Below are 23,947 nucleotides of genomic sequence, written 5' to 3'. Positions count from 1 at the left end.
TATCTTTCTATATGTATATAACTGACTCATTTTTCTATCTACTTTTCTCAACATCCGCGTGGTCTTCATTGATCTACCAAAGTAATGATTTTTCAACTGTTTGGAATGATACTTCTGCATCTTGTTGTATTATCCCTGATTAACCAATGATTGATTGATTTTTTTTTAGCTGCCAGTGCCTTGATCATCCTCTCATTTGCTGCTGTCACGTTTATAAGATAGCAACACATCCAGATCTTTCATCTTATGTTTCTCTTGTGGTTGCTAATAAGATGGCACATGTCGGTGCCATTTCTTTGAACGACTGGGTGAGTGTTTGGCAGGGCACCTTTGCTCAGTCCATAGAGTGAACCTGATCCCAGTTGTCCACAGTTTTAATTCTCCATCCCTCTCCCACTCTCATGTATTTCAGCATAGCTTTGCGTACTGTTCCAATCAGACCCAATATAAGCTTAAAGAGAAGTACTTCACCTTCTTTACGAACATGATGCAGCCTTCAGGACTCAATATCAAATAAAACAATTTCAGGTAAGACATTTTCTCTGTTTGTATTAGCAGAGTACTTCATGCTGTAAAGTAATCCATCTGTATTATTAATTTGTTCTATTTACTTTGGGCTTACCTGATCTTCTGGGCGTTCCCTGCATTTAATTTTGGTTTCAGTTCTTTGCTTGTTCCAATGTTTGCTTTCAGTTTACATTTTCCATCTTTTACCAGTCCATTTGTTTGTTTTCTCTCTCATTCTTTAAACTATTTCAATGAACGGATTTGCGTGCGATGAATCAGACCTCACACAATCAGATTTCCTCAGTTTTCTTTGAACTCTCCATCCTACTCCAGCTTCTCTGCAACTAAAAATCAACTTGTTCTCTCGATTTGCGGAAGGGTTATTGCTTTGAAAGATTCGAGTTTCTCTTCCCTCCCATGCTGCCTGACCTTCTCAGTATTTCTGTCTCACTTCTTTTTGTTGCTTGTATTTCGGCATGAAATTATAAATGTGAAGCAACAAGAAGAATCGTAATAATCTTCCCGGAACTGTACAGAAATTTTTCACTTAGGATTGCTCCAGGAGTTCAAGGTCACTTTACACTGCAAATGTCCTTTTTGGAGCTCAGCACAAACCTTCTTCTGTCCATGTAGAAGTGCTGATAACTCTCCACCTTGACATATCTTGTTGCTACTGACAAATGTTATTGGGTTGATGTCCAGTCCCAAACCATCCGGTTTCTGAATGTTATAATACGGCGGCTTCTTGGTACTCATCACTTCCCACATTTTTGTTAAAATGCATTTAATGGTGATCAGCATCTTCTTCCTTTAGTGCTTTTGAGTTTGCCATATGCTTTAACATGTGAAGAATGTAGGAGTTCAGGTATTGGATTACCCCAAGAAATCATATTCAGCTTCTCTTTCCCTTTGATGCCTTAGTCTCAGTGGTAACTTTTTCATACTTGGCTTCACTCCATCCAGGCTAAAAAGCTGCTATTTTTTCATATTTTTGAGCCTTTGTTAGCACTTAGCAGAACCCAGCTTTACTAGATTTGCCTGTTGCTTTATAGGGATAATAATCAGAGGCTTTATCATTCACTCCATAGATGTGGATACAATCCACTCTGCCAAATATCCCCTCACATCCTCTGTAAGTCTCATCAATTCTCCACTTAAACACACCTCCGAGGCCAAAAAGTGACATGGAAACTTGCATCATGCGAATTATGTGCAAAATATCGCTGACAGTAAGGATTACCCATCAAGATTCACATTCCAGTATCTGATCCTGGCAACTCTGACATAATACTTCCAAAACTGGAACTGGGTAGTGATCCTCTCACACCACAATGGAGTTTATCCATTCAAAATTCAAAGTTAATTTATTGTCAAAGTACAAATATATCACCATATGTCACCTTGAGATTTCATTTACTTTCATTGGTAGATTTGCTGACTTTGCCTATAAACCACTTCTGCTCCATTTTTATGAGTTTCCTTTCAAACTTCCTCTAAATCCCAGCAGATACTGAGGGTTGGGGGGGGGGGGGGGGGAATCAATGGTGAAGTGACATCCGAAATCCAAAAAATACCCAACTATTTCATTAAAACTTTTCATTCAGTATGTTTCATCACCGGATGTGGTGCAAAGCGGGGGGCAAACATAAGTGGAGATGTGGAGAAAGCGAACCAGCTGAACAACTTCTTCAATAGGTTCGACAGCACAATCTCACCCTCACTGCAGAACTCCACACCAGGCTTACTTCCCTCACAGGAAAATATCCACTCACAGGAGACCTGGCCCACGCCCAGGTTTACGGCTGCACAGGTGGAAGGTCAACTGAGGAAGATCTGTACCAGCAAGGCGGCTGGACCGGATGGAGTTTCCCCACGATTACTGAGGGCCTGTGCAACTGAACTGGGAGAACCACTACAGCGCATCTTCAACATGAGTCTAGATCAGAGAAGAGTACCCAGACAGTGAAAAACATCTTGTATTGTCCCGGTACCAAAGAAACCACAACCAAAGGAGTTGAATGACTTCAGACCTGTTGCCTTGACGTCGCACGTGATGAAGACCATGGAGCGGCTGATAATACAGAATCTGAGGCCACAAACCAGGCACGCCCGGGATCCGCTTCAGTTTGCGTATAAGGAGAAGGTGGGAGTGGAGGATGCTATCACGTATTTGCTGCACAAATCACTCTCTCACCTAGATGGGGTCAGTTGTGCTGTGAGGATTACATTCCTTGACTTCTCTAGTGCCTTTAACACCATCCAGCCCAAGATCTTAAAGCACAAACTAACGGAGATGGGAGTAGACTCTCACATGGTGGATTGGATAGTGGACTACTTGACAGATAGACCTCAGTATGTGCGGTTGGGAGACTGTAGGTCTGACACAGTGGTCAGCAGCACAGGAGCGCCACAGGGAACCGTACTCTCTCCGGTCCTGTTCACCCTGTACACATCTGACTTCCAATATAACTCGGAGTCCTGCCATGTGCAGAAGTTCGCTGATGACACGGCCATAGTGGGGTGTGTCAGGAATGGACAGGAGGAGGAGTATAGGAAACTGATACAGGACTTTGTGATATGGTGCAACTCAAACTACCTGCGTCTCAATGTCACCAAGACCAAGGAGATGGTGGTGGACTTTAGGAGATCTAGGCCTCATATGGAGCCAGTGATCATTAATGGAGAATGTGTGGAGCAGGTTAAGACCTACAAGTATCTGGGAGTACAGTTGGACGAGAAGCTAGACTGGACTGCCAACACAGATGCCTTGTGCAGGAAGGCACAGAGTCGACTGTACTTCCTAAGAAGGTTGGCGTCATTCAATGTCTGCAGTGAGATGCTGATGATGTTCTATAGGTCAGTTGTTGAGAGCGCCCTCTTCTTTGTGGTGGCGTGTTGGGGAGGAAGCATTAAGAAGAAGGACGCCTCACGTCTTAATAAGCTGATAAGGAAGGCGGGCTCTGTCGTGGGCAAAGTACTGGAGAGTTTATCATCGGTAGCTGAGCGAAGGGCGCTGAGTAGGCTACGGTCAATTATGGAAAACCCTGAACATCCTCTACATAGCACCATCCAGAGACAGAGAAGCAGTTTCAGCGACAGGTTACTGTCGATGCAATGCTCCTCAGACAGGATGAAGAGGTCAATACTCCCCAATGCCATTAGGCTTTACAATTCAACTGCCAGGACTTAAGAACTTTTTTAAAGCTATTATTAATGCTTTTTGAGTTAGTGATTTAGATGCATATCATATTATTACTGAGTTAAGTATTGTATGTAATGAGTTTTTGCTACAACAAGTGTATGGGACATTGGAAAAAATGTTGAATTTCCCCATGGGGATGAATAAAGTATCTATCTATCTATCTATCTATCTATCTACTGTCAAGTCCCAGTGGTGTCACTTCCATCTTGTGCCTCACAGAGATCGAATCAAGTTACTCGCAACTTCTCAGACTCAGAATGCTATGTTCTCCTGTTACTCTCACAAAGAACAAGCCATTAACTTCTTTCCCTTTGTATATTTCGTTGTGTTAGGTTTCTCCAAATTTGTCAATATAACATTTCTTTGTTTTAAAACTTTTTCCTTCATTTATCCATCTTCATTTAGTTTTCTTTGGAGGTTCCTTTGGTATAGTTTGAATGGCATGATGTTACTGTGGCCATCTTTATGCTGGCTTACCTGAGATTGATAGTTGCCTGTTTTGCTTCTCACTCTTTTCTGCATTGGATGGAAATCTGATTTCTCCAGGCATTGCCACAGTCCCAAACTCCATGCAAATGTTTTTTCAGTGAGTCTTCAAACTCCCTGTCACCTTATAGTTAAGAATTTATTTCCTTTCCTTTTGATCTTTGGCATTTCTTGTCTATTTTTCACTTTCAATTTACACTTCTCTCAAGGTTTGTCTTTTGATCAGTATGCTGCAGCCCTCTAACTTGTATAACTTTCCATTATTCCTGCGGAGTCTTCTTTCAGTCTGGTTTTCATGTGTTTTGCTAATGATGTCTAAATGTATTAATGCTGCTTCCCTTCCCAACATAGACCTGACCACCATCTTCGTCAATCTATTTGTGGCTTCCTGTGCTCTTTATCTATGGCATCGGTAATCTGCTTCCCAAGCCAAATCGTATGCTCATCTGGGTATACTAAGCTCTAAATGAATTAGTCTAATAACCTTTTGCCTATTTTAATGATGTTACACTTACTGCCTGAAACATACAACCTGTGTGTATATCTACATATCATCTGGGGCACTAGTTTATGACACAGTAGAATAAATACAGAAAGTACACTGTCACCCTTATATATTCATAAAATTCAAAATTGTATCCTGCAGAAGGTTATTTCTGAGTCCTGACGAAGGGTCACGGCCTGAAACGTCGACAGTGCTTCTCCTTATAGATGCTGCCTGGCCTGCTGTGTTCCACCAGCATTTTGTGTGTGTTGCTTGAATTTCCAGCATCTGCAGATTTCCTCGTGAAAGTTATTTTTCTGTTGTTTCCATAGTTTTTTTCTCAAAGGATGTCATGAATAGGCTGACCTGGTTCCTGCCTCAATCTTTGGAACTCATTATCTATATGTCTAATAATTTGCTTTCAGCTCAAGGTGCATGCTAAATTTGTCAGGGTTCTTATCCTCTCTTTCATTTATCTCTCAGTTATTGAAATGATCCTGTTCTTTCTGCCTCATCCACAAAAAGGATAAAGCTGATATTCCCTTCATCAATTGTGCCTTTAAATTTCTGTTTGTATTTTTGCTTAAATTTTCCAAAAGCCATTCTTTTCATCCGCATCCAAGTTTGTCATAGGCTGGAACTGCGTAGAGAAAGCAGCCATCTTTCACACACTGGCTATTTGCCAAGGCCAAAGGTCTGTGCTTTTTTTTAAGTCAAGCTCAGCATTAACATTGTTCATGTGGTTTGAAATTTTACTCACTGGACCATTGCCATCACCTTATATCTTGTTTTTTCTGGAGCACTGTTGCCTAATTACATGGTAAGATTCAAAGCTGTGGCTTATATTGGGTTTATTTTCTGATTACAAGTCCTGTACTGCAGAAAGATAAACCTGAGTATCTACATATCATTTGGTGCACTCATAAAATAATTTAGTACAATAAGTGCAAAAAGTATACTTGCACTCCAATATGTCTTGCAATACAAAATTATAGCCTGCAGAAAGTTATTTTTTGTGGTTTCCTTGGTATTTTCATTGAAGTTAATTGTGGATCTTCAAGAAGACTCCCAAGCCAACACACCCTCCTGTGATTTCATGCAGAAAAAGATATTGAACATTATTTCAGCTAATACTCTGCATTATCCTGTATCCACAGCATTAAAGAAATACGGGATTCTGGCAGCAGCAAACACATTCTAAATAGAAGAAACAATCCACAAAGCATGTGATATGTTACATAACTCAAACATGAAAGGTACAAAAACAGTGAAGCATGGGAACATGTCCAAAAGTAAAATAAATAAATCATCTGGTGATACTTGTTTGCAAACTTTAAAAAGGGAGTGCAACTGCTTAATGCCAGGAATAGAAACAGAAAATATTGCCAATATTTAGTAGATCAGGCAGCTTTCACAGAGAGAGAGAGGTAGTGTTATGTTTCAGCTCAATGACCTTTCATCAAGACGAGCCTTAACCTCTACATTTGAACCCCAGATCCAAATCTTCTCCAACTGCTCATTCAAGCTGAACGAAGAAGGACTTCTACAGTGTGTATGTAATACCAAGGTAACTTGGATATCCTTTATCATCAGCTAATGGTGTCCCTGCAGTATAATAACAATACTTCAATCCATAATCACAGGATCAGTTGAAGGATCACATCAGCAATTTCTATCATAGTGCCATGTATAAGTTCCATCTTGCCTGATTTCACTTATCACAGCCAGGCTATTATTCAATATGGATAACCTTTGTGCATCAACTTCCTAGTTGTTCAAACCGTTGAGATCCTTATCAAAAGAACTTAAATAAATTGCAGCAGAAATAGGCCTCTCAGCCGCTCAAGCCTGCCTGCCTTTCAATATAATCATGTCTGATCTGCTCCTGGCTTTCCCTCCTTTGTGCCTGTTCCCCATAGCTCTCAATTTCCCAATCTATCAAAAGAATATCTGCCGCATTATTAAATACCCCCATTTATCGAGCCTCCTCATTTCCCTGGAGCAGAGAATTCAAAAACCTCTGTGAGAAGAAGTTCCTACACAGATCAGTGTTAAATGACTACTTCCAACCTCATAACCATGTACCCTAGTTCAAAATTCTCCCACCAGTAGTAGTAGTATCTTGACATCTACTCTGCAGGATCTTGTATGTTTCAATGTAATCAGCCCTCGTTCTTCTAAACTCCAAAGAATGTGGATCTAATTTCCTTAGCTGCTCATGATAGCACAACCTACTCATCTCAGGAAATACTCCAGTATCATGTTCCTCATTTACAGCCTCTCCATGTCATTTATCATAACACCTCCACGATTTTGTGTGCATTCTATTCTCCTGACTGTCTATAAAATGGATATTGTTTGGTATCAACTATCAGACTAGTACCATAGTTATTACGGTAATTGGTAGTTGCTGCAGCTATGTTGAAAATAATGTACAAAGAGCAACAGTCATATATAAACCAAAAACAGGTGCTAGACATATTGTATATTATAATCAAGCAATTCACACTGTCCATCCAATATCTCAGTGTTACAAAGTTCCAATCAAATTACAGTATAAGGTCATGGACGTGTCAAGATCACAGGTAAGAGTTCTGCCATTTGGGAAATTGTGCTGATTAGGTTAGCACTTCAATTTCTGATAAATTTCATGGTTCATTACTGTAAAGTAGTTTGGCCCATATGTGGTTCCAGTCCCAAGAGGTGACTCTTCACCACCTCTGCAGTAAGGTATGTTGTTTTCTGAGAAGTGAAACTTGAACCTAGAGACCCAGACCAATAACCTCAGAGACCTGTTCAAATCTCACCATGGCAGCTGTGCATTCAAATTTGGTTTAATAATTTGGTGTTTTCTAGGGAGGGTTAAAAAAAAAAGTTAACACTATTGACCAAATGAATGTTTTGGCAACTTTCTGTATATATATTTATAATGAATTAAAGTTTATATTTACATCTTTTAAGAAGTTCCCACTGTATTCTAATAGGAAAAGAATAAAATTGGGCAGCACTATGACAGTTCCTTTGGCTGAAGGAGTGCAGCATTTCAAGAATGCCGCCTTTTCAAGGGCAGTTGGGAAAGTTGGCTATACCAATGGTGCCCAGATCTTGAAAATGAATGATTAAAAAAAGGTTATACAATGTCCAAACTGTCTGCAACAGGGGTTTAGGAAAAGGAAGGTCCATCAGCTCTTTCTCAGTGGAGCCAAGGATAGGAGTTACAAGTAAACCTGGCATGGGCAGTGTCATTTTGTAAATGCTATTGAAAAGAACTCTTTAAACTGTGAAGATGTTGATATATTTTCAGAATCCTTTCACCAGATCAGATTCTAATTTCCTTTAATATATTTCCAAATTTCAAGCAAATAATCCATATCTTATCAGTTACTCTGCAACATTGATAAAACTTGATGACAAATATTAGTATTAAATACTGTCAAGTAAATATTCTAATTAGTATTACCAGATTTCAACTCTGCTGCAAAAGATCACATCAAGCCACAAACAATGTAATCATCAAATCAGCAATACCTTACAGCAGGATATTTATGGAGTAGATTTGACTTCATATATACAGTAAGTAACTGGATTGAAATCTAAGCTTTATTAATGGAAATTCATACAAGTTGTTGGCATAAAGTCAGACACACCTCACAAATATTCAGTGATGTGATGTTTGTTGATCTGCCGAACACCATATCCAACCATATGTTATTTATCAGGTTTGATAGTATTGATCAAATCAGGAGATTGTTTTTCATTACCTGTTAAATTATGTTAATAGGATTGTAAAACTGTACATATTGGTTTTTTTAGCAGCTGACATGGTGTTAATTCAAAAGACTTTGGGGAGCTAAGACATCCTTTTCAGAGGCTCCTCTGTCCTGCTTAAGTGCCTCATTAAACAGACAGTACATCTGTGACCCTTGTTTTTATATCCTGATCTTTGGCTTGTGTACATTTTGTTCTAATCTCTGTTGATGTTCCCCATTACAGGAACTATGCAAATATGCAATTCATATTTAAGCTTTCAATGTAATTTCAACATCACAGTTTTGAGCAGTTTGCAGTTGGTAGTAACACAAACTACACAAATACTGTAGAAGATGCAGAAGTACAAGTATTTTCGTAGGAAGCAATGAAGTGAGCTTGAAGATGGCAACAGTTCTGCAGTGAGCAGATTTGTTTACTTGCTACTTCCCTCAGTAACACTGACTCAGTTAGCTCTTGCTGAGCTGTTTGCCTTTAGTATCACAGTTGTCCAATCAGTAGGGCAATTATTCTTTGGCAAACATGTATTTTCAGTGATACTGAAGCAAAATACTACCAATGGCAGATAGCTCAAGTGAAAATAGAGAATACTGCAAATAGACAACAGGACAGGTGAACATCATGAAACCATCTTCCAGTGATAGTTCGTTTGTTTGTTTGTTTATCTATTTATGACATACAGTGCAGAGTAGACTCTTCCGGACCTTCAAGCAGCACTATCCAGCAGTCTCCCATGTTAATCCTAGCCTAATCACAGGACAATGTCCAATGACCAATTAACCTATCAACTGGACCATGTTTATACTGTGGGAGGAAACCAGAGCACCTGGAGGAAACACACGCAATCCCCAGGAGAACGTACAGGTTCCTTGTAGGCAGTGGCAGGAATTGAACCCAGGTTACTGGTACTGTAAACCAGTACGCTGCCCTGCCCTATCATCTCTTTCATCAAGAGAATTAATATTAATATCATCAAAAGAATAAACCAGGGAAGGTAGTGCACCCGTGGCTGACAAGGGAAATTAGGGATAGTATCAAGTCCAAAGAAGAAACATATAAATTAGCAAAAAAAAAGTGGCACACCTGAGGACTGGGAGAAATTCAGAGACCAACAGAGGAGGACAAAGGGCTTAATTAGGAAAGGGAAAAAAGATTATGAGAGAAAGCTGGCAGGGAACATAAAAACTGACTGTAAAAGCTTTTATAGATACGTGAAAAGAAAAAAATTGGTCAAGACAAATGTAGGTCCTTTACAGTCAGAAACAGGTGAATTGATCATAGGGAACAAAGACATGGCAGACCAATTGAATAACTACTTTGGTTCTGTCTTCACTAAGGAGGACATAAATAATCTTCCGGAAATAGTAAGGGACCAATGGTCTAGTGAGATGGAGGAACTGAGGGAAATACATATTAGTAGGGAAGTGGTGTTAGGTAAATTGAAGGGATTAAAGGCAGATAAATCCCCAGGGCCGGATGGTCTGCATCCCAGAGTGCTTAAGGAAGTAGCCCAAGAAATAGTGGATGCATTAGTGATAATTTTTCAAAACTCCTTAGATTCTGGATTAGTTCCTGAGGATTGGAGGGTGGCTAATGTAACCCCACTTTTTAAAAGAGGAGGGAGAGAGAAACCGGGGAATTAGAGACCGGTTAGTCTGACATCGGTGGTGGGGAAAATGCTAGAGTCGGTTATCAAAGATGTGATAACAGCACATTTGGAAAGAGGTGAAATCATCGGACAAAGTCAGCATGGATTTGTGAAAGGAAAATCATGTCTGACGAATCTTATAGAATTTTTTGAAGATGTAACTAGTAGAGTGGATAGGGGAGAGCCAGTGGATGTGGTATATTTAGATTTTCAAAAGGCTTTTGACAAGGTCGCACACAGGAGATTAGTGTGCAAACTTAAAGCACACGGTATTGGGGGTATGGTATTGATGTGGATAGAGTATTGGTTGGCAGTCAGGAAGCAGAGTGGGAGTAAACGGGACCTTTTCAGAGTGGCAGGCAGTGACTAGTGGGGTACCGCAAGGCTCAGTGCTGGGACCCCAGTTGTTTACAATATATATTAATGATTTAGATGAGGGAATTAAATGCAGCATCTCCAAGTTTGCGGGTGACACGAAGCTGGACGGCGGTGTTAGCTGTGAGGAGGATGCTAAGAGGATGCAGGGTGACTTGGATAGGTTAGGTGAGTGGGCAAATTCATGGCAGATGCAAGTTAATGTGGATAAATGTGAGGTTATCCACTTTGGTTGCAAGAACAGGAAAACAGATTATTATCTGAACGGTGGCTGATTAGGACAAGGGGAGATGCAACGAGACCTAGGTGTCATTGTACACCAGTCATTGAAGGTGGGCATGCAGGTACAGCAGGTGGTGAAAAAGGCAAATGGTATGTTGGCATTCATAGCAAAAGGATTTGAGTACAGGAGCAGGGAGGTTCTACTGCAGTTGTACAAGGCCTTGGTGAGACCGCACCTAGAATATTGTGTGCAGTTTTGGTCCCCTAATCTGAGGAAAGACATTCTTGCCATAGAGGGAGTACAGAGAAGGTTCACCAGATTGATTCCTGGGATGGCAGGACTTTCATATGAAGAAAGACTGGATCGACTAGGCTTCTACTCACTGGAATTTAGAAGATTGAGGGGGGATCTTATTGAAATGTATAAAATTCTAAAGAGATTAGACAGGCTAGCTGCAGGAAGATTGTTTCCGATGTTGGGGAAGTCCAGAAGGAGGGGTCACAGTTTAAGGATAAAGGGGAAGCCTTTTAGGACCGAGATGAGAAAAAACTTCTTCACGCAGAGAGTGGTGAATCTGTGGAATTCTCTGCCACAGGAAACAGTTGAGGCCGGTTCATTGGCTATATTTAAGAGGAAGTTAGATATGGCCCTTGTGACTAAAGGGATCGTGGGTTATGGAGAGAAAGCAGGTACAGGGTTCTGAGTTGGATGATCAACCATGATCATACTGAATGGCGGTGCAGGCTCAAAAGGCCAAATGGCCTACTCCTGCACCTATTTTCTATGTTTCTATTTCCAAAGACCAGTGTTTTGACAAAACAGAAAAGATATTGCTGTTCCATAGTCCACAGACATTGCCTGACCAACTGAGCTCTTCAGTTGTTTTCTGTTGCTGTTTCATTATTTTAAGCGAATTGGATGATAACATCATTGAATATCAGGGTTTTATGTATTTAACTGAAGAGTCTTTTTATACTGGACTGCATTATGATTCAATTAAAATTGTAAAATTTTCAGAAGTGATCTGACTATTGCAGTATTCAGTGAATGAACATTCTTCACTTGGGCCGTTATTGTCAGAATCAATTTTTTCATCCACAAGAAATGGACATAGAGCAGCCATGTACATCTGGTACCTCAAACTAAAATGGTGAAAATTTACAACCAAGTAACCTAGCTGCATCATTAGAATGATGTTCTGAATATAAACTAATTGCTGGAACATACTCAATACAAAGCTCATTTGCTTTTTAAACATTGATTCCTCGGATGTGGGAATTGCTTGGAAGGATTGTCCATCCATGGCCATCCCTGAGAAGGTAATAAAGAGCCAACCTCCTTTACTAGCAAAGTGGTTAGATAGGGTCCTCACAACAAGCCCTCTGCCTACCCAAAATTGTTCATTGGATCACTGTGGTAAACTATGTATACCTGTCTGGACACGCCCCTCTGCTGACTGCTCCTGTGGCTCCTCCTACAGACCCCTGTATAAAGGCAATTGGAAGCACTGCTCCTCCCTCAGTCTCCGAGAAGCCGTGCTCCCTTTTGCTGCTAATAAAAGCCTATCGTTCACCTCCCGTCTCCAAGAGTTATTGATGGTGCATCAATCACACAATTGAAACAAATGGAAGACAGGAAAGGAAAGAAATGGCAGTGGATATTACATTGAATATCTTTGTTAGAAATAGAATTTAAAGCAGAGTGCTCATTCTGCACTATCTCATGCCTTCTCCTCCATCTCCATCAACTCCACCCCAGCCGTACCTTTGTCACCCATTAGCACTTGGGACAATTTGCAGCACTCAGTTAACCTACCAACCTGAAGTACCTGGGGAAAACCCACTTGGTCATAGCCAGAAAATAAAGATTCCACATAGGCAGCACCTATGATTAGTATCAAAGTTGGGTTACAGAGTTTAGTCATACTGCACAGAAACAAGCTCTTTGGCCAACTAAATGCCAACCCAAAGTAACTATCTATACTAAGCATTGCTGTCTTGCCTTTCAGGTCTTGGCATTTCAAATACTACATGCTACCTAACCATTATACACGGAGGATGTAGAGAAAAGATGGATGACTTATGGATCTCACAGTGACTTCATCGTTTTCGTTAACAATCAATCTGCATTGAAGATATATTGCTTAGTGCAGAAAGATAATGTGTAGGATTATAGAATTTAAAGGCCTAGATAGCAGCCATACTTGAAATGTGTCATAGCACAATAATTCCTCCTGAATAGTTGTCAACTAATTAAGTCGTAGTTACTGAAAGAATCTACTGATTAAAAATACTCTAATGAAGGTGTAACCGTGTTAGACCAGATTGATAATAATCTTGCTTACAAAATGTGAACACTGGAATGAGGATTGATATGATAAAATAGAAGATGCTCGAGATATTCAGGTGAGGTTGAATATATGAGGAGAAAAATACACAGTCAATATTTCAGTTGAATTTCTCTTCATCAAAGCTGGAAAATGGAAAATAGATGTACTTTAAGTTGTAAAGTTGAGGAGTGGTGGAGAGAATAGAGGGAATGTCTGTGATAGAGTGCAATCTAAGGATACTTAGGGCACAGAATTGCTTTTTTGTGTTAAAGTGCTAGTAGATGAATAAGTGCAATTACAGAAAGAGAGAAAAACGGCAACATATTGGAACTGAGTAGCAGAACATAGCACTAATTTGAAATCTGAATTAGAAATGAATATAAACTATTTAATAGAAAGCATGTGTGAAGAGAGATAAAATGAATTAATTTGGAGGAGAAGGATCTTACATTCATTATCCTTTAGAAAGACTACATGAGTGTGGCAGGTATTGCCAATATGAAGATTTCTAAAGTTGATGGGAGGTTAGCTGAAATTGGAGTCTAGAGGGAGGAAGACTAAGAAATAATGTCATTGAGTATGTAGGGAACTAACCGGTGAGGTTCAAGATTTTAGGAAGCAATTCTCTATGCTACAGAATATAACTGAGTCAAATCTAGCACAGCCTCAGACCTACTTCACTGTGGCTTTTAGAGCAGCTGATGTTGGCCACTAGAGATCACCAACCAAAGCATGAGAGAATAATTATTTTTTCTCTATCACATTTTGATAATTTTTTTGTGGAATTGATCAGCTCCTCTGCTATTGTTTTTTTTCCTCTCCTGCCCCAGGAGTGACCAATCTAAGGTTTCTGCTTATGAAGCAACCAATCTGATATTTGCTCTTTTCCTCGGTGAGCTGCTTGTGGAATACTTAGATAAAACTTGAGGACCTACCCGAGGTTTCTCTTTTTAGTGATGAAGCAGCTTTTGTTTATAAATTGCCCAAGGAGATATGATATTGAGAAGGCATGCTTCAGCTTCCAGATCGGGCCCTGCCATTACCTGTTATCTTCAGCCTTCTGTTGAATGTAAAATTAGTTTTGGCAAGTGTGTCTGGCACTTCTAAAACTTAATATGATAGACAGTTCTGAAGCATTGGATTGAAGTGGTCATGAATGATACCACCGTGGGTGTTTCAAATGCCTGTGGTTAATGGTAGGTGTAACATGTTGAGGCGGTTTGTGTGAATCTATTAAATTCTTTCAGTTCTGGAGAAATGTCAAAGGGGCCGTACTACAGGTTGCTACTTCATAGCCAATCTTCTCACACATTATTTTCCTTTGTGACCTCCCTCATCTATTTAAGTACATGGTATCTAAATCACTTTATTTCTGAATCTCATCCACCAAGACTGTTGTATCTACCTTGAGGCCTTTCATCACATGACATTATCAAATACATCACTTGATAAAACTGACCAACTTGCCAGGCAGCACCAGCTGATCCAGTAGGAGTTTTCCAACCAGTCTTCAGTTTGAGTTAAGCATTCTTGTTCACCAAAGAACATGAGCAACAGTATGGGGCCTGCCTGTTGTCCTTTCCTCCGTGCACACTGTTCACCTTGGCTTATTAGGAAACAGGAGCAGGTGTAAGCCAATCAGCCCTTCAAATCTGTCACACCATTCAGAAAGATCACAGCCGATCCGGTCTTAGCTTCAACTCTACTTTCTCATTCCTTTCCTATGTTCCTCAACTCCTTTGTAGTATAAATATCCGTCAGTCTCTACTTTTAATATATTCAATATCTTTGTTTCCACAGCACTCTTGAGTACAGAATTCTAGGGTTATGACAAACACAGAGAAGAAATTCCACCTCATCTCTGTCTTGAATGGATAACCCACTTATTCAGAAAATGTGCCCCTGGGTTCTGGATAGCCTTTGAGTATCTGGATTGTTAATCCTCTTAGTCATAGTGTCTTCAAGTATGACAATACAGAAATGGGCCCATTTAGTCCATGCACCTGAACTTCTACCTAGCCCTATCTACTTTGAAATGGACCATATCCTTCCAAACACTTCCCAACCATGTACCTATCCAAATCTCTCTTAAGTGTTACAATTGAATCCATATCTGTGACTTCATCTAGCAGTCTGCTCCACACTTACACCAGTATAAGTCCTACCCTGGTCTTTATAAATTTCAATAAGATCACCTTGTGTTCATCTAATCAGTAAGGAGAAGCCCAACCAGCTCAAGCTCGCTGCATACTTCAACCCTTTTATCCTAGAATTCAACCTAATGAACTTTCTTTTCACTGCCTCCAATATATGAATTGCTCTTAAATATAAAAACCATGGCTATACACAGAACTTCAAATTTCATCTCAATGAATCCTGTAAAGTTGCTTCCACATTTTTGTACTCTATGCCCTTTTCAATAAATACTAACACACCATTACTCTTTCCAAATATTTGCTGTACCTGTATCTATCCAAAGTTCAAAGAAAATCTTGTTACTAAAGTACATATTTGTCACCATATGCAACACTGTGATCCATTTTCCTGTGGGCATACTCAGCAAATGTATAGGTTAGTAACTATAAAAGGGTCCATGAAAGATCATTGTGCAGAAAGCAACAGGCTGTGTAAATGCAAATATAAATAAATAGCAATAAATAATGAGAGCTTGAGATAATGAGATAGAATCCTTAAAGTGAGATCAATGGATGTAGAAACATTTCTATCATGAGGCAAGCGAGTGTAGTTATCCCCTTTTATTCAAGAGACTGATGGCTGAGGGGTAGTAACTGTTCTTGAATCTAGTGGTGCTAGTCCTCCTGAGGCTGTTATACCTTCTACCTGATGGCATTAGCGAGAAAACACCATGACTTGGTTGGTGGGGACCTCTGATGATGGATGCTGCTTTCCTACGACAGTGTTTCATGTATTTGTGCTCAGTGGTTGGGAGGGCTTTACCTGTGACATACCAGGCTGAGGCCACTACCTTTTGTAGGGTTTTCCATTCAAAGGCATTGGTGCTTCCTTACCAAGCCGTGATGCAGCCAGTCTGTATATTCTCCAGTACACATCTATAAAAGTTTGTCAAAGTTTTAGATGTCATGCTGAATCTCCAGAGACTCCTAAGGAAGTATAGGTTCTTCAGGAGTAGAGACTACCTCAGGAGAAGTAGCCCTTCTCCTGATGTTTATGCATATCCTGAAGTCTATAACCTTTAGTATTATATGAACATAGAGTTAGATACCTTTTTGGGGCAAAATATTTTAGTCTCACTCCATATAAACTTGCTTTTTCTTCCAAAGTGTTTAACCTCACATTTCCTTGCATGATACCCCATGTCTCAACTTCATATCCATTTGCTTATCTTAAGTATCTCCATTTGGCCCTTCTCAGAAACCACCAATCTTTGTAACATCAGTAAACTTGGCTGCAGAGTACTTTGTTCCTTTATTCAATCATTAACATAGTTCTGCTGTGTACTTACATCTACTGATGCCTCTGGACACATCTTTAGTGATGTTCCTGGAATCATCGGGTGTTTCAGGTCTTTCAACATCATACACTCTCCTCCAGGTGACCCAGCTGGGGCTGATCAGACCCCAGCTTGTGTCCAGATGGCTAGCTACACATGACTCCATGGCTCCCCTCTCTTGAGCCACAGCCATCTTGAGGCCCTCTCTGCCGCATCGGTGGTACTGCGGATGGCTCTCCTCTTCCTCCCTCCCTCGATGCTCAAATTGCTGTAGGCTCCGGCTAAGACTGTGAATCCCCTACAACCAACCTCCACTGGGAGACACCTCCCTGTAGCAGAATAATTGTTCAGTATACAGTAGATTGTAATTAGTAGTTGACAAATTGCTCAGTTTGTGACCTGGATGTATGTCATTTCCGACACACTAACAGATTTATTTCAGTTTCTCCAGGGTATTTTCTTTTAACTCTGTGAAACTCCTGGACAATTCAGTAGGATTAGCAATGCCACACCCAAGCTTCATGCCCACTCCTGAGTAACTCTCTCTCTTGAATTCTGAGCCCTTTTAAAGTCTTCTGTTAATAAGCAAAACTCTTCAATAGAAGTGGGTGGGTGGAAACAGTAAACACTACCTCGGAAAAGTTAGTTTTCAACAGCACTTTTGTGCTAAGTATGTAGCTGTTCAATTTGATACCTCCGGGTAAATTTAATCCATAGGAAGCTTTAAATAGCCCCCAACCTATTGGCTCAAAACCAGATTAACAAATAGGCAAGTTTAAATAGTTCATCATCCACCTAGGTATTGTTTTCAATCTTTCACCACAATAGCCCCAATGGGATTAGACCAATATTTCAAAGTGACAAAAGAACCACGTTTTTCTGCTGGTCTCCATTCTCCCAATTTCTCCACAATTATCACATCTTCTGCTGACATGACTTTCCACACAAGAGCCACTGTTTTCCTTTCCCTCTGGAATTGCTGACAGGGTCCTCAGCCATGTTTGCTCTACCTCCTGTACTTCCCTTTGCTATAGACGGGCTACATGAAGTCTATATTGGATCTCAAAGCATTCCCTTCACCCCCACTTATTGTCCAGTAACCTATTTTTCCCTACATCAGGGGTGGCCAACCTTTTACATTCCATGCGTCAATTTTTTCACACAAGAGTTCAGGTGTGCCATACAACTCTTGTACCCCCATTCAATTCTTGTAAAAATATGTTAATATAGACATATATAGCATTTTACATGATATATTGATTTAATGTAAGAATAAGATAAACATTATTTACCTTAATTAGACTTTTAACAAATATATTTTGTCTTTATTTTACATATATTATATTTTTTATATATATATATATTATATATATTTTGTTATCTGTGGAATTCTCTGCCACAGGAAACAGTTGAGGCTGGTTCATTGGCTATATTTAAGAGGAAGTTAGATATGGCCCTTGTGGCTAAAGGGATCAGTGGGTATGGAGAGAAAGCAGGTACAGGGTTCTGAGTTGGATGATCAGCCATGATCATACTGAATGGCGGTGCAGGCTTGAAGGGCCGAATGGTCTACTCCTGCACCAATTTTCTATGTTTCTATGTTTCTTTTTGATTTCTTCCTTTTTCTTAATCACATATTCTTTCTGTAACTCAGACCCAAGCACTAGCTTTAGTTTTCCTTCTATTTCAGTCTGATGTTGTGTTTTATAGTGTCTATTAAGATCATGTCTTCTATTATGTGAGAAAGTGTTTTCACAAACAATGCACAACGGTTTTCCTGACGGACCCGCAATAAATAAGAACTCAATTTCCCACCGTTCATTGAATTCATGCTTACTATCACTTTCTGTGTTTCTTCTGCTCATTTTCTTTTGCACTGTGATGGGTAACAGAATGTAAAAACAAGGCTTAATTTTCAAAAAGGTACAAAACTGCAAATGCTCACAAAGGAACAATTCAGGGCAAGAATAGGATGGTTTGTCAGATGAATGGCTAAGAAACTGGTGCAGAGGGCAGGATTTCAGATGTCTGGATCATTGGGGTCTCTTCTAGGGAAGGTATGACCCGTACAAAAGCGATGGGTTACACCTGTACCCAAAGGAGCCAAATATCCTTGCAAGCAGGTTTTGTCAGGAAGGACAGGCAGACGATAGGGCAAAATTGCAGTCACTGGGATGAAGAGCAGTGTAAAAGGAGGACAAAACTGAAAAGGGTGACAGATAGAGGACTGAAGGTATTATATTTGAATGCACGCAGTATACGGAATAAGGAAATGATCTTGTAGTGCAGCTAGAGATTGGCAGGTATGATATTATGTGTATCACTGAATCATGGCTGAAAGGAGATTATATTTGGGAGCTTAGCATGCAAGGATACACATTGTATCAAAAGGACAGGCAAGTGGCAGACGGGTTGTTGTGGCTATATTGGTAAAAAATGAAATCAAATCCATAGAAAGAGTTGAGTTAGGGCTGGAAGATGGAGAATACTTGTGGGTAGATTTAAGAAACTGCAAGAGTAAAAAGACCCTGATGGAAGTTATATGCAGTACTCCAAACAGTAGCCAGGTTGTGGGCTACAAATTCCAATAGAAGATAGAAAAGTCATATCAATAGTCAAAAGTCATTACAATACTCATTGGATATTTCTATATGCAGGTAGATTGGGAAAATCAGCTTGGTGCTGGATCCATAGAGAGAGAATCTGTAGAATGTCTACTAGATGGCTTTTTAGAGCAGGATGTGGTTGAGCCCACCAGGGGATCAGCTATTCTGGATTCACTGTTGTGTAAAGAACTGGATTTGATTAGGAAGCTTAAGATAAAGGAACCTTTAGGACAGAGTGATCATAATATCATTCAATTCACCTTACAATTTGAGAGGGATAAGCTAAAGTCAAATGTATCAGTATTATAATTGAGAAAAAAGAATAACAGAGGCATGAGAGAGGAGTTGGCCAAAGTTGATTGAAAGGGAACACTAGCAAAGATGACAGCAGAGCAGCATTGGCTTGTGTTTCTGGGAGCAATATGGAAGATGTGGGATAGATACATCCTGAAGAACAAGAAGTACTCTAAAGGCAGGATGGTGCACCCATGGCTGACAATAGAAGTCAAAACCCACATAAAAGCAAACAAGAGGGCACATAATAGAACAAAAATTAGTGGGAAGTCAGAGGATAGCAAAATTTTAAAAAGCAACAGAAGGCAATGAAAAAAAGCCATAAAGGAAAAGGGTGAAATAGGAAGGTAAGATAGCCAATAATACCAAACAAGATACCAGAAGTTTTTTTTCAGATATATAGAGTTAAAATGATGTGAGAGTAGGTATTAGACCATTAGAATATGACGCTGCAGAGATAGTAATGAGGGACAAGGAAATGGTGGTTGAACTGAGTAAGTATTTTCCATCAGTCTTCACTGTAGAAGACACTAGTAGTATGCCAGAAGTTCAAGAATGTCCAGAGGGCAGAAGTGAGTACAGTTGCTATTACTAGAGAGAATGTGCTTGGAAACAGAAAGCCCTGAATGTAGATAAGTCACCTAGACCAAATGGACTACACACCATGGTTCTGAAAAATATAGCTGAAGAGATTATAGAGGCATTAGTAATGATCTTACAAGAAACAATAGATTCCGACATGGTTTCGGAGGACTGAAAAATTCCAAATGTCACTCCACTCTTAAAGAAGGGAGGGAGGCTGAAGAAAAGAAACTATAGACTAGTTAGCTTGACCTCAGTGGTTGGGAAGATGTTGGAGTCAATGGTTAAGGATGTTCTTTGGGGGTACTTGGAGGCACATGATAAAACAGGCCAAAGTCAGCATGCTTTCCTTAAGAGAAAACCTTACTTGACAAATCTGTTGGAATTCTCTGAGGAGATAACAAGCAGGATGGTCAAAGGAGAATTGGTGGATGTTGTGTACTTGGAGTTTCAGAAGGCATTTGACAAGGTGCCTTATAAGAAGCTGTTTAACAAGTTAAGAGCCCATGGTATTACAGGAAAGATGCTAGCATGGATAGTGCATTGCTGATTGGCAGGGGGCAAAGAGTGGGAATAAAGGGAGCCTTTTCTGATTGGCTGTTGGTGGCTAGTAGTGTTCCACAGGGTTGTGACCGCTTCTTTTTACATTGTACATCAATGATTTGGATAATGGAATTGATAGCTCTGTGGCCAAGTTTGTGGACAATATGAAGATAGGTGGAGGGGCAGGTAGTGATGAGGAAGCAGAGAGACTGCCGAAGGCCTTAGATTAGGAGATTTCGCAAAGAAATGACAAATGGAGTATAGTGTCTGGAAGTGTATGGTCATACTGTGGATGTTTGTATATTGTAATTGTGTTATTTAGTATACTGTGTGATGCATCTAGTGTGCTAGAATAGTGGGTACTGCTTGTCACTCTCACTTTTAGCTTCCAGCACTGCCTAAATCTTTCCCTGCTGGTACACGGCCTCTCCAGCAGCAAGCCTCATGTAGTGCCTCCTCGTTGGCAACACACGGAATCTAAACTTCTTTCGGATTCATGCTGAACTACAGAGGACAGGGAGGAGGTCTGGCCCCTATACCCCACGTAGCACACAGGACCACCGGTGTGTGTACACGCCCTGGGGCTCATGAACCAGATCCCAGCCATGGGTAAATTGCCCCATTGCTTTGTGGGCAGCCTCAGGGGAGATGAAGGTAAGGAGAGTAAACCCAGACAGCAAATCCAGAGTGGAGCCCCCGAAGGCAGCTGGGTGTCACTGCAGCCAAGCTGGTGCCAAATGTATTGCTTCATTAGCTTTCCTTTGGACTTAGAGTGGTGAGGCTGAGAGGGGGGATCTTAATGACTGGGCATCTCAGGATCTCTAAATCTTCTACCCAGGCTTGTGATGATGATCATCGCTCCCATTGTCCTTCAAGACAGACAGATGCCAACCATCGATGAGATGCATCCTCTTTTGAGCTGGAGTTTACAGCTAAGCAAGGAGGAGTGTTGTGTGTTTATTATTTCAACAGTATGTGAGTAATCGTGTATATATATTGTTTGATTAAGCATTCTTGTTTGTTTCAATAATTAATTATAGCTTATATGTAAAATATGTTAATTGCATACGTCATCATGCTACCAAGTGATAAAGACTTGTCTCACTTAAAATAAAGACAAAATTACACCTGCATTTTGGCCAGTATGGGTTGGTTGGGCTGAATGGAAAGTTCTTATGTCATATATTATCTACCTCAAAGAGCTTTGGATTCTAAATCATAATGGGTATTCAAGCTCGAAATAGATTTCTGATGAATCAAGGGTTACAGGTATTATGGAGTAGATGTCAAAATCAGAGTAGTCATAGTCTTACTGAATGGTGCACCAGACTACATGGCATATTCTGCTTATTTATATTTTTATTATGTTCATACACTGACTTGAAATGAACTTTCATTTTGACACCACAAACCTTCATTTTCATCAAAAGCTACTTACAGTGCCATAAACAAGTATTCAGCCCCCAACCGATTGTTAACATAAATAAGTATTTCAGCCATGGAGTTTGATTAATTCAACTGAAAATATTTATTTGTCGATCACAATCTCCTTTTTTTTCTGCAGTAAAGCCTAAAAAACAGGGAAAACTGTAAAGCAAAAATTCAAAAACTGGAATGTCAGCAGTTCCAAAGTATTCATTTCCCTTTGCTCAGTACTTAGTTGGACCACTTCTCGCAGCTATAACAGCCAGTCATCTTTATGGATAAGTCTCTATTAGCTTTGCACAAAGTGATGGAGCAAGATTTGTCCATTCCTCCTTGCAAAATTGCTCAAGCTGTGTCAGGATAGTTGGGGAATGGCAGCAGACAGCAATCTAGAGGCCTTGCCAGAGATGTTCTAACAGGTCAGGGTCAGGATTCTGAATTGGCCACTCAGGACATCAATTTTCTTCATTTGAAGGCACTCATGGTTGCTTTGGCAGTGTGCTTTTGGTGTGCTGAAAGATGAACTTCCTCCCAGTTTAAGCTTTCTGGCAGAGGTTAGCAGGTTTTTATCCAGGATCTCTCTGTATTTAGCAGCATTCATCTTTTTGGCTTCAACACTACCACTTAGTGTTGAGGCCAAAAAGTTCCACTTTAGTCTCATCCGACCACAAGATCTTCTTCCACATCTTTACAGTATCTTCTAAGTGACACTTTGCAAAGAGTTCCCAGGTAAAAACCTGCTAGTTTCTGCCAAAAGGCTTAAACCAGGGAGGAAGTTTGTCTTTCAGAAGGATAATGATCACTGCCAGAGCAATCATGGAGTGTCTTCAAATAAGGAAAATTAAAGTCCTTGAGTGGCCCAGTCAAAGTCCTGACCTTAGCAGAATTGAACATCTCTGGCAAGACCTGAAGTTTGCCATTCATTGCCAATCCCCAACTAAGCTGGCACAGCTGGTGCAACTTTGCAAGGAGGAATGGGCAAATCTCATCTTGCAAAGCTAATAGAGATTTATCCAAAAAGACTACTAGCTGAAATAGTTGTGAGAGATGGTTCAACTACATTCAAAGCAAAGGGGGGATGAGTACTTTTGAACTGCTAACATTACAGTTTCTGAATTTTTAGTTTCTCATGCTTTACAATTTTCTCTGCTCTTTTGGCTCAAATGTGGAAAAAAGGAGCAGGTGATTCACATGCGAAAATTCTCAGTTGATCAAATTCCCTGGTTGCAGTACTCATTTATGTGAACCAAGGGCTGGGGGCTGAATACTTTTGCAGGGCGCTGTATATGGTCAGTTTGCTAACAAATTCCAATTATAAATACAAGAAAATCGAGGCTGGGAGTAGAGTTATTCACACTCTGTATGTAGAAGAAAAACCCAAGTCAGTTTATCAAATTAGTACAGATGATGTAAAATAGTTTAGAGGATAATATTTCCAACAATTTCTGTGGTAATAGCTGATTAGTAACTCCTTTTTTTTGATTTTCAGGTCATGCTGTTGTAAACAGGGCATACCTGAGCAATCTTCCACATCATCAGGAGGAACCGATGACTTAATTCTCCTGGACCACAGCCAATTCGTATAGACACTGAATCTTTGCAATGTTCATTACTCTCACCAATTTCTTGATCATTGCAGGAAGTGAATCACATTGCCGAATTACTGTGATGTTGGAGACAACAGGAAGAAGCAAAATTGGATCGTTCATTCATGCATCTCAATCAAGTACACAAACATGTAATGGGAGATCTTTTCAGTGAATTTTAAATATATAAATCCATTTATAAAAATGGATTAGAATTTCAGCAATAATTATACATAAAGCTAGCTCCGTCATAATAATTAAATAGTATATGAAAAGAAATAAATATTGTTAATTCAAGAACGTTGATAATGTGAACGCAAATTTGGTCACAAACATATTAGGTAAAAGTAGGTATTTCTGTGCTCTGCAATAAGGGACTGATAAAGCTCTTGTTGTTAAAGTTGCTTTCTTTGGCTG

The 23,947-nt window shown here is 40.0% G+C and overlaps 1 long non-coding RNA gene across 1 annotated transcript; it reads left to right on the top strand.

Annotated features, from left to right (window-relative positions):
* The first annotated feature begins 212 nt into the window (after positions 1-212).
* Positions 213-23,696, top strand: LOC140718881 (uncharacterized). Its single transcript, XR_012096826.1, has 4 exons — positions 213-308; positions 413-528; positions 21,358-21,494; positions 23,434-23,696. It is a non-coding gene; the product is annotated as an uncharacterized lncRNA (long non-coding RNA).
* Positions 23,697-23,947: the final 251 nt, after the last annotated feature.

This window comes from Hemitrygon akajei, chromosome 30 (assembly GCF_048418815.1).
Source record: "Hemitrygon akajei chromosome 30, sHemAka1.3, whole genome shotgun sequence".
NCBI classification, from domain to species: domain Eukaryota; kingdom Metazoa; phylum Chordata; class Chondrichthyes; order Myliobatiformes; family Dasyatidae; genus Hemitrygon; species Hemitrygon akajei.
This window is presented reverse-complemented; position numbering and strand designations above follow the sequence as displayed.